Raw genomic sequence first — 15855 nt, 5'->3', positions numbered from 1 at the left:
CTGCACAGTGGGGTTCTGTCATCCGCCTTAGGGACCATGCTGGGGGTACTCTTGGGACCACCTCCCCCTGCCCACGTGCTCTCCTTGTAAAAACCGCCTCAGAGGCCTCCCTCACCGAGAATCCTGTCCTGTCCTGCCCCAGGCAGAATTCGTCACTCCATTGTCTCCAACTTAAACGCACATCCTTCCACCCAGCAAATCCTATTTTGAGGAATGTATCCCCTAGAAACAACAGCTCCCCAGAATAAGGAGGCACATTCAGAGATACTCACATAGTGCTGATCGCAGATAGTTGACTACAGTTGATCACAGAATCCGGAAACAGCCTGGTTAAAGCTGTCAAATAAAAATGGCAAGTAATAGGATATATTGGGGGGCTCGCCCCGTGGCCGAGTGGTTAAGTTCGCGCGCTCCGCTGCAGGCGGCCCAGTGTTTCGTTGGTTCGAATCCTGGGCGCGGACATGGCACTGCTCGTCAGACCACGCTGAGGCAGCGTCCCACATGCCACAACTAGAAGAACCCACAACGAAGAATACACAACTATGTACCGGGGGCTTTGGGGAGAAAAAGGAAAAAATAAAATCTTAAAAAAAACAAAAAAAAAGGATATATTGGAATATATGAGGAAGCCATTTTGGTGTAAACCTAATTCGGCCTGACCTTGTCTTTCCAAAAGGGCCTGACCGAGGCCGTTGAGCATGCATTGTATATCTGCTTTAGAGATTCCCTATGGCAAGACCAAAAGGCCCTTGAGATAAAGGCGCAACTTCCCTCCCCCTCCCAATGTTGATGTCTCCTTAAGGATTAAGTATCTTTCCTTAGGCTAGAAACTAATTGCTGCGCTCACCTGTGACCGCCCAGCTTGAGACAATAGACTTGCCTCCTGCTACACCACCAAGATAGCAGACCCACTACCTGCTGTGTCCATCAAGTGCTGTGCCGACAGGGCAATCTTGTGACTATTGTGGGAGGGACATTTCAATCATATGTAAAGCACCCTCTTTGGGGGTATATAACCATTCTGTCCACCTCATTTCTTTGGTGCCCTTTCTTCCTTCGGGAAGGAAGGCCCCAGGCCATGGTCCTCAGATTTTAGCTCAGAATAAACTCACCCAAATTTTCATTTACAGATTGGTTATGGATTATTTTCGTCGACAAAGCATAGCAGATTCACGCTGTGGGAAGGTAGACAGCTATTTCAAGATGGTGAGTTGGACCCCAGGTATCGATCCAGAGAAGGTCCATAATATATCGAGGATTGAGAAGGCACAGTGCAGAGTAATTTATGTAGTCAAATTGTACTTTAGGGAAAGAAATGCCAAATCCTCACAAAGAGAGGTCAGAAAATCCTTGTCAGTGTGTCTGTCTGTCTATGAGTCTGTGCGTGTGCAGAAAGTCGTGGAAGGAGGCACACTTGGCCGTTCGCTTTGGGAGTGGGGGGGATGGGAAAGGAGACAGGGAGTCGGGGGTGAACACGGGAGCCGACTTGGACAGGAGAGGGGTGTAGCGGAATATTGGGAGAAAACGTAGGCAGTCGAGTCTGCCTGGGTGTGAAAACTGAGCACGTTCACAGGAGGGCGCTGAGGTGGTGCGGTGTGGCTGGTTTGGCCATTTTTATTTTGACTTATGCAGTTATCTTGATAAAGTTTTGGTAATAAAGATAATAAGTGAACAGACTGATAAATAAATCAAAAGAGGCCCCTTGGTAGAGACCCTCAAGATCCACCCAGAAGGCACAATTGGTTTTGAGGGATTTCCCAACTCAGAAGGACAGAAGGGAGCTTTCCAGGCCCCTGGAGAGCTGGGAATGAAGGTGCTGGAGCCCTCAAACCCCAGGAGGCCGCTACCCTGTAGGGACAGGGTTTGAGGACTCTGCCCTTCTTTGCCTGGGGTTGGGGAGGGATGGGGAGGCCTGAGGTTGCTGAGGGGTCCTCGGGTTGCCTGCCTCCTCCTGGGCAGCGTGGACAGCTAGCCAGGAAAAGGCCACACACAAGAGGAACTTCAGATGGGTTCAACAGGAGGTTTCAGCCTCTGTGACATGGGTGCGCTCACCCATGGGGCACTAGCTATCAACAGGGGTGTTGCTCCCTATAAGGTGACATTGGTGGCGCAACGATGAGCTGTGTGTTTTGGGGTTCAGTGGGTGGGCGCTGAGGATACCCGATGACGACGAAACCCAGGACAGTCCCAAAGCCTGCAGAACTGTCTTGCATCTTGCCTCAGTTTCAAATGTCCCACTGGACGTTCATGTGAGTAAGCCCTATTTACAGTGCTCTGAGCCCCACACAGAAAGTCTGTTTTACCCGGAAACAATACTAAAGTGTTTTACACTGTTTAAATATTCACTGAGTTTCCTGGGATGGCAACTAGGGTGTAAATCAAGGGAGGCTTGTCCTTGTTTTGTTGGGAAAGTTTGCCGATGACGGGGTACCACTGTGGACCGTCACGTCACTGGCACCCACGTGTCTCACAGCATTGGAGATGCCAGCTCAACACGCTTGATCCCAGCCTGCATTTACAGCTGAAGCAGTTCTGTGCGGGCATGCCAGAGTATTTGCATGTTGAAATATGCGTTATTTTATTGCAAATTACCATGCATAAATTACTTTTTAAAAAATAATTCTCTTCATATTCTACTTAGGGCATTAAATTGAATTTTAAAAAACATATAAGCAGGTTTGGTTATCGATACCTACTGCGGAATTTCATGTCAAGGTAGTAAAGAGGAAATTAGAAAATTGTTAAAAAAAGGTGACATTGGGTCTGATAGAGTTGACAACACATTTTAAAAATCAGCAACATCTTCTCTTTCCCCAGGGAAACTGCAGCCTCATTGAGAGACAGCTTTTGAGCTTTTTGTTAAATTGAGCTAGATTTTTTACCACAAAAGAGGATCTTTTCTTTCCTTCTTATCCAACAAGCCGTCCTTTGCCAAGATCCCCTTCATGTGCCTGCTGGAGACCAAAGTAATTCTCAACCTTGTGTCCCCAGGCCCCATAAATTCTCCTCGAATGGTCTCTCCCAGTACAAGTACGGCTGTCTGGCTCCAGTTGGCTGCAGACACAGCTGAGGCTTCTGCCAAATTTAGGCTACTGTCCGGTGGGCAAATAATTTGTCCCTCTATAGCAGCCAGATCAATAATCAACAAACAAACACATTAAAAAAAAAAGCCCAGAAAGCTTAGTCATGCAAATCAGGGCAGAGGAGAATGGGGAAAGAAAGCAGCTCATTCGTATTCTGCAACTTCAGCGGGGCCCTGGCCCATCAGCTGGTTTCTATGAAACCCTCGGCCCAGAACAGCAGCCCCCCCCACCCCCCAGCCTGATGCACATTAATAAAGGTTTGTCCCAACCGGAGTAAACACCACCCGTTCCCAGGACACCCAGAAGCAGAAATTAACCAGAGGTTAACTGGGTCATTAGCTGCCGCACAATAGGGGTCAATCTAGATGTAATCAGGTTCCCTTCAGCTGGAGGCTCCGATCTGGCCACCGGTTCTCACCGCAGGGACAGTGACTGAGCAGCGAATTGAGGTCTCTTGGATACCAGGAGTGTCATTATGATGCGCAGAGCCTCTGACATCACTGGGTGTTTTTGTGATGCAAAGTAACATGTTGTCTAAACACACACCAGGGGACCGGTGACTCTGTGTGTCATCGTTATGGGCATGCCCACAGATGGGACACGCAGATGCACGCGACTGAATGAGGAACTGGGTAAAGTGCCTTCGATCCTGTAAGCTGTGGTCGTGTCACTTTCCCCAAGGGTGTCTTATTACGAACAGTGTTCTTTAACCGTGTGAATAACTGGGACATTAAGGGATGAAGTCAGACACATCCCAGCGTCATCATCATGCATCACGCATATGTTCTGCCTTTACACCTTATTTGGAAGCATAAAAACCAAACAGCAAAGGAGGCTCGAACAGCCTGATTTCACGTGGGCAGAACCAGAAGGGAATCGCAGGGCAGGCAGCCCGTCGTCAGCGTCCCCTCTGCTGGTGCAGGGAAGCCGTCACAGCTGCCACCTGGGTCAGGAGACTCGGAAGCAGGCGTTCGCTGTGACTGTCACGCTTCCTGCTCCTCACTCTGAGGGGCCCAAAGCAGATGGCGGAGGCCTGAAGAGGAAAGAGCCAGCCTGGGCCGAGGCCGCCCGGCTCAGCCAGCCCTGGACTTCCCACCGGACATCAGGGCCTTGTCTGCCCCGCCCCCACTCCCTCCCCACCCACGCAGCAAGCCCTTCCCGCCCCAAGTGGGGGTGTTCTCTGCCCCGAATAGATGAAGACTCAGAGATGTTTCCAGATGTGCAGGCCCCGGGGTCGAGTGGGGACCTGTCCACCCCTCCCCCTCCTTCTCCTGGACTCACTGACCTTCCTTCTGTGCCACAAACGTGCCAGGTTCATCCCGACCCGGCCTTTGTCCGGCCGTGCGTCCTCCTGGGATGCTGTCCCAGCTCTTTCACGGCTGCCGCTTCTCACCTTCCAGGGCTCTGCCAAGTGTCACTCCTCGGCGAGCCCCTCCTGACCACCCTGTCCACAGAAGCCCCCGCCCCACAGTGTGAGCTCCAAGGAGGCAGGGACCTGCCTGTGCCTCAGTTTCCTCCTCTGTGAAAGGAGGCTGAGACCAGAATACTGGCCTCTCACGACTGTTGGGAGGGTTAGGGACGGAGGAGACAGACATCAAAGCTCTTTGCACCCAGAGAGCCGTGGACAGGAGGGACTGCGTCACAGTTGCTGCGCCCACCTGGGCAGAAGTCGGGGCAGCGGCCGAGGACACAGGATGGCACGTGGAAGTGCGTGTATGTGTGCGTGTGTTGAACATTGGTTAACATTGACCACTTCCTCCCTATGAACGTTGATTAATGCTTATTACACGCCAGGCTCTGTCCTAAAGGTTTCACATAAATTCGCTCACTTAATTCTCACAGCCACACCTACCTGTGATTGTTACCATTCCCGGTATACAGATAAGGAAACTGAGGCCCAGGGAGGCTAGGGGACCTTCCTGTGGTCACACACAGCAGTGGAGCTGGGCGGATTCCAGCTAGTACAGAGAGCTGGCCTCTGCGCAGCACGGACCCAAGCCGGAAGCAGACATGGAAGCGGCTGGACCCTCCGCAGGGCAAAGTTGGTTTTAATCTCCCTAGAGCTTGGCCAGGCCTCGGTGGTCCTGTGCTGAGATAAAGTATCTCACTAAATGTTTCTTAGCAGAAACGTCTGGCTGTCCCTCAAGGTCCCTTCTCCCTTCTTTTGTGTGATGGAACCTCAGATTCTCACCTGGACACAGGACTGCCCAGAATAAAGTCTACCTTTGTCCCCGTCCTCAGCCTGGGGTGGCGTGTGACCGAGCTCTGGCCAATGGGATGGAAGAGAAGTGATGGGCCTGAGTCCCAGGCTGCGCCCTTCGAGGGGAGCATCTTCTCCCTCTTTCCCCCTTCCCGCTGGCTGGAATGCGGACCTGCTTGTGAACAGTCTTGGCCGCCCAGATGAGAACACCGCCCAGGGAGAGTGGAACAAGAAGACGGGCGAAGCTTGGCCCCCAGCCCCTTGGAGCTGCCAGCTTTTGGGTAGGGGAGGAGTGGGTGATGTGGGGGGCGGGCAGGACACTGGTCAGGGTTGTCAGTTTGATCTCTGTGCCTCCTTCGCCCGTCAGGACTGGAGGCCCTTCTCTCCCTCCTCCCGCGCATCCTCCCCTGCTGGCCCCTCTTAGGGTTAAAGCCACTGCTCCCGGCCCGTCCTCTGAACCTCCCACGTCCCTGCTCCATGGGCCTGGCCAGCCTGCAGCCCATGGCCCTGAGTCCCAGGAGAAGCCTGGGGGTCCCTCCCTGCCCCTCCCCTGGCTGTGCCTGTGGCCTCCAATCCGGGACAGAAACACAGAAGGGACCCTACTTCTAATCTGCAGGAGCCCCGCCCCGCCCTCCAGGGGTCAGGGAGATTCCTGAGGGTCCAGGCGGCTCCCCGCTGGCCTGAGGGCAGTGACCAGGCCCCCAAAGACAAGCGCTCAGGCCTCCCTGGGTCGGATTTGTAACATAGAGTGCACAACTTGAAGAGAACGTGACTCACGAGGAACACGACAGGCAGAACTACTGAAAGCCACCAGCGGCCCTGAGTTGGAAGCCAGGCTGCACGCAGTGGGTGGGGGAGCGTGGCCTGAAGGACGGACAGAGGCTTTATCCAGGGGAGGGGTGGGCCCTGCAAAGGAAGCCTGGGCCTTGCTCCTCTCTGTGCCACCAGGCTCCTGGAAAACCAGGGAGCCATGAATTGACAGTTGCCTGGAACACATGGGCCCCTGAAACAGGCAGCCGGCTGCCCTCGTGTTCTAGGTGCAGGACGGAGGGTAGCCTGTCTCCAGGAGGGGCCACATGGGCGTGCAGGGGAGGCTGCATGTGCCAGAGGGCCGCAGTTCTCAAAGCCCAGACGATGGCTGGAAGTTTCCGGCAGCGCAGGCTCCAGGATTTCTCTAGGGCTGGGGCTCAGATGGGGCAGCCCCGTTGGAGGGGGCTCCAGGGGGCCTGTGGAAGCTGCCTTCACAGCAAACATCCCCATTTGGCACAGATTCGGGGCTCATCTGGGTGGAGGGGGAGGGGAATGGAGGCCATGGTTGGGACCGAAACCACCTCCAGCACCTTGGTCCCGTTCTGGGTGTAGAGCCCTGGGTTTCTTTCAACTTGAGGAAGAACTTTCTGACTGAGCTCTCTAATGATGGGTGGAGCTACCCCGGGAGGAAGTGGGCTCACTGTCATGGAGAGCAATCAAGAGGTGGATGTACTTGACCCTAACGTTAGGAGGGACTTCCCACATGGGCCGAGTGACCAGAAGGGAGGACTTGAAAGTGCCCGCTGCTTGGCACCCAGGATCCTTCCGCAGTGGCAGGGCCTCTAAGATGGCAAAGCCCCTGAGATAGCCATTCCCTGTCCATTCTGCCCACCACACAGGGCTCAGTGCAATGCACTGCACACAGCTGTCACTCAGTAAATGCTTGTGGAGGACAGAACAGAGTTTTCCCGCCACCCCATCAGACGCTGCGCTCTTCACGGTGGTCTCTGGGGGGGACAGTAGGGGTGGGGATCAGACTCCCCAGAGACGGGAATTGCCCACTTCATGCGCTTCCAGACCACTTTCCCCATTTACATAGAGGAGGCACCATTTTTAGTTTTTTCAATGATAAAACTGACATGCAAATACATGACAATAAAAACCACAGAGCGGAGCACGGTAACGAATGAAAAGGGGAATTCTTCCTCCCCAGGCTGTCGATTCCCCTGTCACTTCTGCAATTTCAGGGCTCGCGGGTGCTTGTCACCAATGTTCCAGGTGACACACATGACCTATGTCTAGGTTTGCATCTCTGGATGCTACATATTGCCTCTCCTGCCGTGAAAAACGACGTTTAGCCCCTTGATGGCGGCTCACCTCCCTTTCCCCTTCCTGAGACATATGAAGTGCATTTTTATTTTAAATTCTCCCGCTGGCCAACTCCACAGCCTTAATGAACAGAACCGCCGCTTCCCCTCGCAGGAAGCGCGGACGTCGGGCTGCGCGTCCTCAGCACTCGATGGGGAAACTGCGCCTCCACACCGTTCTCCATCGTTCCTCACCATCCTCCCTCGTGCCCCCCAACCATTGTCTGTTCCACGTTACTTTTAGGTCATCACGGTTTATAAAAGGGACAGCATGTGGTCAGCAGCCGGGGGGCGTCTCCTGTGCCTTGACCACAGGGGGATCCTGTAAAGGGGGAACCAGAAAGCACCTTGACGGCACCAGGATCGCCTGGGTGTGGGGCCCGCTTGCCTCCTGTCCCCCTGGACCAAGAGCCTTGTGAGGTCAGGGGCCGTGTCCATCTGGTCACTCCCCATCTCAGGGGCCGGCACAGGCCCAGCATTGGTACCTGCTTGATAAATACCAGCAGAAGGAGTGACGGGAGACAGAAGGGGTTTAGAGAAGAAGGGAGATGATATCAGGGAACCACAGAAATTGCTCACATTCGACCCTTCTGACCTTCAGATTGAAGTCAATGTCAGCGAAGCCTGGGGCACAGAGCCAGACCCTGGGGAGGCCCCATGAGCGCTAACACTCCTGCTTCTCACTGTTCACTCTGACGGGAAGTCGACCAGGGGCCTCCCGACGGCTCTGACGCAGCATGCGGCCTCCTGAGCGCCTCAGGATCCGACCGTCTTTCTCCCAGCAGGTGGCGAGGACCACACGTGACCCGTCTGCAGAAGTGGCTTTGGGGTGGAACCACCCAGCGTGGCTTCACCCCCTCGCATCCTCTGTGGTCAGGAGGATGAGGACAGTGGTATGGGGGGAGCGTGGGGGAGCAGGAGGTGAAGACTGGGGTTGGGGGGAGTGTACCTCTCAGGGGGGTCTGCAGGCCCAGCTTGTCTGAGCTGTCAGTCCCGGGACTCTGGCTGGGATACTGGGAGACAGGTTTCTCCTTCCACCGTCCCTGCCAGGCTGTGGGGTGCGAGTCTGCAGTGCTGGGCACCTTTGCCGTCTCAGGGGAAATGTGTGACTAAGAATGCAGCCAACCCAGGAGGAAGCAGAGCTAAAGGATGGGAAAGTCCACTTCCTGAGGAGCACATTTACCCCTGGATACAGCTGTGCCTGCAGCCGGATAGCCCTGGACCACTGAGTTTCTGCACTGAAGATATTCCTCTTTTGGCTCATTTCAGTTTGAGAGGTGCCCTGTCCCTCGGGATCAAGAGTCCTGGCTAATCCACCCAGCCCCTCTTTTAGTCTTAGCTATTTCTAGAGCTTTTGGGGTCTTTTGTGGGGAAGCCTCGACTGCCGGAAGGAAGTTCCTATTGGTCCTGTATTCTTGGGAAGTCTTTGACCTGAGACCAGACCGAGGTGGCCTCAGATGCTCTGATTGACTTGGGACCTGGTGCTGATCCCTGTGGGCACCTGAACCAGCCCTGAACCACAGAAGAATGAGGTGCCTGCCCTGCAGGAGGCTGGAAGCCCCCAGGCCAACAACGGGGGTGAGAGCTGGGAGTCTGGACAGGCCAGGCAGAGGCACACAGGAGGGCGAGATCCAGACAACACAGCCAGGAATGACGCTGAGGATGGAGTCCTGTGTGTCCTCCATGGGAGCCACTGGCCATCGACAGCTATTCGTTTATATTTACTAAAACTAAATAAAATGAACAGTCCAACTCCTGTCACACTAGCCACATTTCCAGTGCCCTGTAATGATCGTAACTAAAGGGACTATATTGGACAGCGCAGACGCATAACATTTTCATCATCGCAGACAGCTCTCTTGGACAATGCTGGCCCGACAGACAAGGTTTTGAGTCCAACAGCTCATCAGGTTGGAAAGAGGCATCAGGCGAGAAGGAAATGAGACCTAAGTAATAAAGCTTTATCCAAGTCCTGCCTCCCTCATTCGCTCAGTCCTGCACCCATCATCTAAGTCGTCTCACACGGATGGAGCTCCTACCAGGTACCGGCCACTGTGATGGGCTCCAGGGACATGAAGGAGCCTGAGACGCAGCCCGACTTCAGGGAGCCCAGGTTCCAGTCTGGGGAGGTAGATCTTAGAGAATGAGGGAAACAAGTCAACAAACAAGACAATTTCAGACAATAAACACAGAGGGAAGCGGAGCGGGCTGTAACAGAGCCGCATGTCTGCAGGGGGAGGGCTGAGCATCACATTCGGGCGACCCCAAATTCCAGGCTCAGACGGCATCAGGCTGCAAAGGGAGGGGAGTGGGATGCTCTCGAGCCCCCTTCCTGAAAGGTTGGGAGAGCCTGGGGCCGGGAAGCCCAGAGTTGCCGGAATTAGAGCTCGGACCCAGGCCGGGAGGTGGATGAGGGCCAGAGAGCGGAGAAGGGACACACAGAGGCGGCTGCGGGCGTCAGCGCAGTTCATTCCCCTGACAGAGCAGAGGAGCTGTGATAGCCGCCACCCCACCAGCCTCGCCCATGAGGACACCCGTCGTTCGTGGGTTGTCCCTCTCGCTCTGGTTTCGGAGGCATTGGCATCTCTCCCCTTAGAGCCCCCACGAAGGGACTTCTTCCAGGCCCTCTGGGCATTTCGTCCCCTTCGTGGAGGCAGCAGGCTTCAGCTCAGCGGAGATGCCATGATCCTGCTCCTTGGAGCTCTGCAGCAGAGCCGCCCACCGCCACGCCCTCTTCATCCTGAGGCATCGCTCTCAGGGGGCCAGAGCCTTTCTCTGTGCAGCAGCCTCAGCGGGGGGCTGAGGGGCCCGGGAGGGCAGGGCCCTGGGCCGGGGGCTGGACACGGGACACAGGAAAGGGCCCGGGAGCAGCTGCACCAACAGAGTTTGACCTCCGGGCAAGGAGCGCCAGAGGGGTTTGTGTCCTAACAAAACCTCAGAAATAAAGGGGCCTGCAATTCCCTCTGCAAACAGGAACTTCTGGTTCTGCACGCGCAGGACATCACGGTACCATTCAGGTTCTCAGGCAGACCAGGCTGGGTACTCCTGGCCAGAAGGGGTCACAACCAGCCCCAGAGACGGTTCCCTGACACGGCACTGCATTCACCTAAAGAGAATGCCCCACTGCTGGGGGCTCGGCTCTCAGAGGGTGATCACGAGGGAAACTCAGCAGGTGGACATGTCCTCATGGCTTTGGGACAGGTTGGAGGTTTCCCAAGGGGCCAGGGGGGTTTCTGCCCAAAATTGAACCTTATCATGGTTCATGTGATATTCTCCTGGTGACAAGTGACAGACTCAGGTGGCTCAGGCCAGGGGCATTAGCAGGCTGGTGCAGTGGGGCCTGGTCTTCAGGCAGAGCTGGGTCTGAGCGCTCAGATGTCCCCCGGACTTTGCTGGTCTCCCATGTTCCCCTACCCTGCCCCACCCGAGGCTCCATTCAGGGCCCAGCAGCTGCAGGTGCCCCACGCACCCACCCACCGCAGCTCCAGCCCCACAGCGCTCAGGTCCAAGGCCGGGGACAAGAGTGGGATGCCCCAAGAGCCCCAGAGTCACCAACGGGCCCGTTTAGGTCCCTCCTGTCACCGAGCCCATCACTGTCCGGGGCTGGGCAGTAGGGGCTCAGCCAGGCCTGGCTCGTGTGCTCCCCGGGGCCTGGGGCTCAGGGTCAGCTCACCCCAAACACAGGGACTGAGGCAGGAAAGTGAATTCTCACATGCAGTCGGGTCTGTTCATACAAGGAGGGGAGTGGATGCTGGGGGACGCACAGGAGATGTTCCCTCCGCGAAGGGGACGTGCAGGACCACACCACGCTGCCCGAGAATCGCCAAGGACTCGGAGGGAGGAGGAGGCGAGAGGGAGGAAGAGGCTGAGGTAGGGAGACTCCGGTTCCCCCTCCTGCCTAGCACGGTGTCACCGGGCGTGACAGGAGGGGGCTGGACAAGGTTCAGGGAGCATGTGACCATCAGGGTCCTGCTGGTGAGAAAGGAGGGCATGCCCCGGCGAGACAGCTGGCAGAGTCTGTCATCGTCCAATTAACCGGCTCAGGAGATCTGCGTTTACGGCCGAGGACACACGCAGCTGTTTTCCATCCAAGGTTCATAATTCACATCTTCACCAACACGAATTCCTGCATTTGAGGTAGGAAGGCAACTGAACCACATGATTCTGCCTGAAAACATTCCACCTGGTCTCTGAGTCGCCCAGTTAACCATCGTGTGGTTCAAATTCCACAGAATTTCCCAAATCTCCACCCTCCTTGGGGCGCACAGACACGCCGCCTGCAGCGCCTGCATTAGCCGCTTTTCCGTGCCCGGCACAGATCACCCCCCTCCTGGTCGCCCGGGCTGTGGGGCCTCAGCTGTCCTCCATCTGCAGACCAGCCGCCGAGGGATTAAAAACCTCCTCGCTGGCCAGGGAGCCTGGGCTTGTCCTCCAGCAGCTCCGGCCTGGATGCGGTCCCAGAGATAAATCATATCTCTTTAAAAGGCCACAACGGCCCATTATTTCTGCTTGAAAATACCCCTGGATCTTCACTTGAGAGCTGGGGTGACAGGCCCTGGCTGTGGTGCTCAGCTCTGCATAAAATCGCTGTCAGCCGGTCAACTTCTGTCACGAGCAGGCTGGCAGCTTCAGACGGAGGGTAAGGAAGATCCCCTCCCCGGCTCCAGGACCTGGCCGGAGGCTCCCGAGAGTCCCGCCTGCAGAAGAAGCGGGAACCTCCGCCGTCCCTGGGCTCACGCCCACGTGAAGTGCCCTGTTCCTGCCCAGTCAACATGGTGAGGAGCCAAAACGACAGGGCGATTCCTGGTCTGCATTTCGAGATATCCTGTGATACTTCCTCAAGTAAACAGCAATCGGAAATAATAAACCGAGCACAACTGAACAATTATTGTGGATATTTTCACCCAGAAGAATATAATGCGCCTCCACATTCCCATCACTTGGATTCCACAGGGACCAGGATTTGCCCCACTCCCTCCAGCTCTCACCCCTCTTCCTGCCAGCGTGTTTTAAAGCAAATCCCAGACCTCACGTGGATGTCTTCTACCATAGCTGCAGCGTCCTTGTCACTTCTAAAGTTCAAACTTCCCCACTTGTCTGGCAAATGTCTTCCTCTCATTGCTTTTCCGGAATCAGGATTCGAACAAGGCCCCGTCCTTGGTCGTGAAGGCTCTGCCGTCTCCGGTGGAGGTGATCCACGCCCCTCACTTTCCTTCTCACGTCATGTAGAGTTCCCAGGATCAGCTGCCTGTGGGACACCCCGCATTCCGGATTTGTGCGTCTGCCGCCTCCTGGTGTCACGTTTTAACCCCCTCACCTGGGAAGACGTGGATGCCACTGAGCGACCTTGGGGGGGGGGTCATGGTTTCGAATGAACCCAGCCCGGGGGTTGGAGTTCAGAGGGGCCAGCTTCCAGAATTGCGTTAGAAGGCAAACTGTGTGTTTTCAGCCATTTCCGGTATTGCTGTTGAACGAGTAAGCAGGCGTTTGCTCGCAGCGTCACCACCTCATTCGACGTTGGTTTTGGGTGGCATTACTTTCCCAGGTGAGATGTAATGAGCACTCCAGTCCCAACAGCACGGCCCGTGCTCACACATGTGAGGAATCGTGAACAGTCGTGAGATGAAGGGCTGGTGAAAGGGGTCGTGTTACACGAGCGTGTGTCCCAGGCCAACACACAGGCTCGTTATTCTGGCCTGAGTTGCGTCCTGGGTCAGGGGCATGAGTCTGGGAAGGTCAGTGTCCACCCGCTACAGTTACAGAAGGCCTGACGCTGTGTGCTGGGCTCCACCATGGGCGTCATCCTATCCAACCCTCCATCGCGATCCCTTCACGCCACAGGTGCGGACTCCAAGGCTCAGGGAAGATGAGTTTGCTCAAGGCCACACGTCTCGTAGACCCAGGATGGGCCTGGAGGCCCGGCTTCCACTTGGCCTCACCGTCCATTTCACCAGCAGCCAAGACTGTTCAGGAATGCAGATCCGCAGACCCCTCCAATCACTTGCCACCATTCTCCACGAGAACCCCAGGGCCTTGCCCTGTACCTGGGGCTCGCCCCCCTTCCTGCCTCCCTGCAGTGCACCCTCCCCCACCACCACAGTCTGCAGCCTCTTCTCTGTTCCCTGCGCTTGTCCAGCCCAGTCCTGCCTCCAGGCCTTTGCACGAACTGTGCCCTTTGTCTGGAACGCTCTCCTGGCGGCCTGTGCCTGGCTGGAATCTTCTCGGTGTCCCCTCAGCTCAAAGGTCACCTCTCCAGGGAGGCCGGCCCTCCCCTCCCCGTCTAACACGGCCTCGATTCCCTTTATCCCAACTCCCCGGTGACCCCCCATACGGCAGGCTTGCCCCCTTCATCCACCTTGTTCTTCATTTACTTGTGCACTGAGTCTCCTGGAGACTTCACCCTCTGAGGGCGAGAACCGGTCTCCCCACTCAAACCTCCATCCCCGGGGCTCAGAGGAGGCTGTCAATAAACACTTGCTGGAAGATGGTGGATAAATAAACGAAACAGGCCGGAATAAACGAATAAAACCCAAAGTCAATGTAAATGAGCTTTCCCAAGAAGTCATATTATTATGACAGAAAAAGGAAAGAAAAGAGCAAGTCTGTGCGCAGGAAGCTGGGCCGCAGCATTTCCCTCCGTCCTCCAGGAAGCAGCGGAACTGAGGACGCTGATTTCACTGCAGAGCGGAGCTGCCTGGACAGCCTCTGTTTCTGTCCGGTCGCTGGAGCCTCGGCCCACGTGTAGGGACAGGACCTGGCCTGCCCTCCCGGGAGCACAGAGGTCCGTTTCCCGGCCCTCACCGGGCCTCTGGACCCCGGGCCGTCTACTGTCTTCTCGACTGTGAAATTCCAACAGGCCGTGGAGAAATGCTTTTTTTGTCTTTCCTCCATCTCAGCACCGTCCTCATCCCTGGTCAGTGTCACAGGGACACTGATAAGGGCTCTGCAGAGCCCTGGACACAGGACCTCATCATTCCCAGTCTCAGGAGCCGGCCGGGGCGGGGTTTTCTCTTTCTTCTGTCCTGCCCCTGCATTCCACCTGATAAAGGCGCCTTCTCTTCCGGCTCTGCTCCAGGTGGCCCTTCTCTGAGGGCCTTGCCTGCTGCTTTGTCTGCGTGACCTCCAGGCGCTTTCATGATGCTTTCATCCCAGAATCACCACAGCTCCTGAGAGAAGGGGAGCTGGTTATAAAAGGAAACACTTCTCTTAATTACTCTTAAACTCGGAGTGACTTGCTGAGGGCAGGGCGCTGAGGGACCCAGGGTTTGTGACAGCAGGGGTGGTGGACCAGGCCGGCCCGCTGGGCGCTGAGCCGCCTCCTGCAGACCAGGGCACTGCTGTGCTCTGCGGCTGGTAATCACGGCCTTTCTGGGAGCCCTGAGCGCTGCTGTCTCCTGTGAGATGAGAATCCACCTGCAACTGCCCTGGAGGGAATGTTCTAGAAGGGGCTGGCCCCAGGTCTTCCCTCTGCTGGGTCAGGGAGAGGTCACAGGAGATGCTGTGGCCCCCGGGCAGCCCTTGGGGTCCTCAGACGCCACGGATGCAGCAACACCACAGAAGATTCTGTAGACCAGGCCTCTCCAGGCTGGCGGAAAGGAAGGGGCCCCTGACAAGACCTCCAGCTCCCTCCCTGCCCCTCACAGGCTCCACTCTGCCCTCGCCTCTCTGGAGACCAGAGGCTGTTTTCATTTTCATCTTTATCCCTGTTCAGGTCAGTCTGCAAAGGAAACCCAGGACCCCACTCCTCTCTCATCCAGACCCTAATGCCCAGCTCTGAGGGCAGGGAGGACGCCCGCCACTCCCCCGACCCTCTCACCCCCTCCACACGCCCTGACCCCCTATCCCCCGACCCTCTCACCCCCTCCACACACCCTGACCCCTCTCCCCTGACCCTCTCATCACCCCACCCCCCAACTTCCTGGGCCCCTAACCCCCAACCCCTGACGCTCTCATTCCCTCCTCACCCCCTGACCCCCATCCCTGAGTCTCTCACCTGACCCCCCTTCTTTCTTTTTCCCACGGACCATCCACCGCTGCACTCACTTAATATCACACTCATTGACTTGTTTGGTTCTAGAACACCAGCTCCTGAGGTCAGAACTTCTGTCCACAGATTTTTACCTCACATCAAGCTCGGAAAACCCACAGCAGTTCCGGGAGAGGGAGCGGCCCCTTCTCCCCCGGGACAAGCGGGGTTCAGAGGGGTGGCACAGGATAGAGGCCGCGTGGGGCCTGGTGGTACAGGGTCCAGCTCCGCGCCCGGCCGAGCCCTGCATGTCCCTGTCCTTGCTGACCTGCTGCCCCAGGAAGGGGAGGGTGAGGGGACACTTGGGTCAGAGCCCGGGGTGCTGCTGGCCCCTTGCTTTCTGGACACGCCGTGGGACAGGCCGTGGGAGCCCTGCTCCGAGGGCGCAAGGAGGGCACCGGACACCACGTTCCTGCAGCCGGGTCGCCC

This window comes from Equus caballus, chromosome 22 (assembly GCF_041296265.1).
Source record: "Equus caballus isolate H_3958 breed thoroughbred chromosome 22, TB-T2T, whole genome shotgun sequence".
Lineage (NCBI taxonomy): Eukaryota > Metazoa > Chordata > Mammalia > Perissodactyla > Equidae > Equus > Equus caballus.
The sequence above is the reverse complement of the archived record's forward strand: the minus strand, read 5'-3'. Positions refer to the sequence as shown.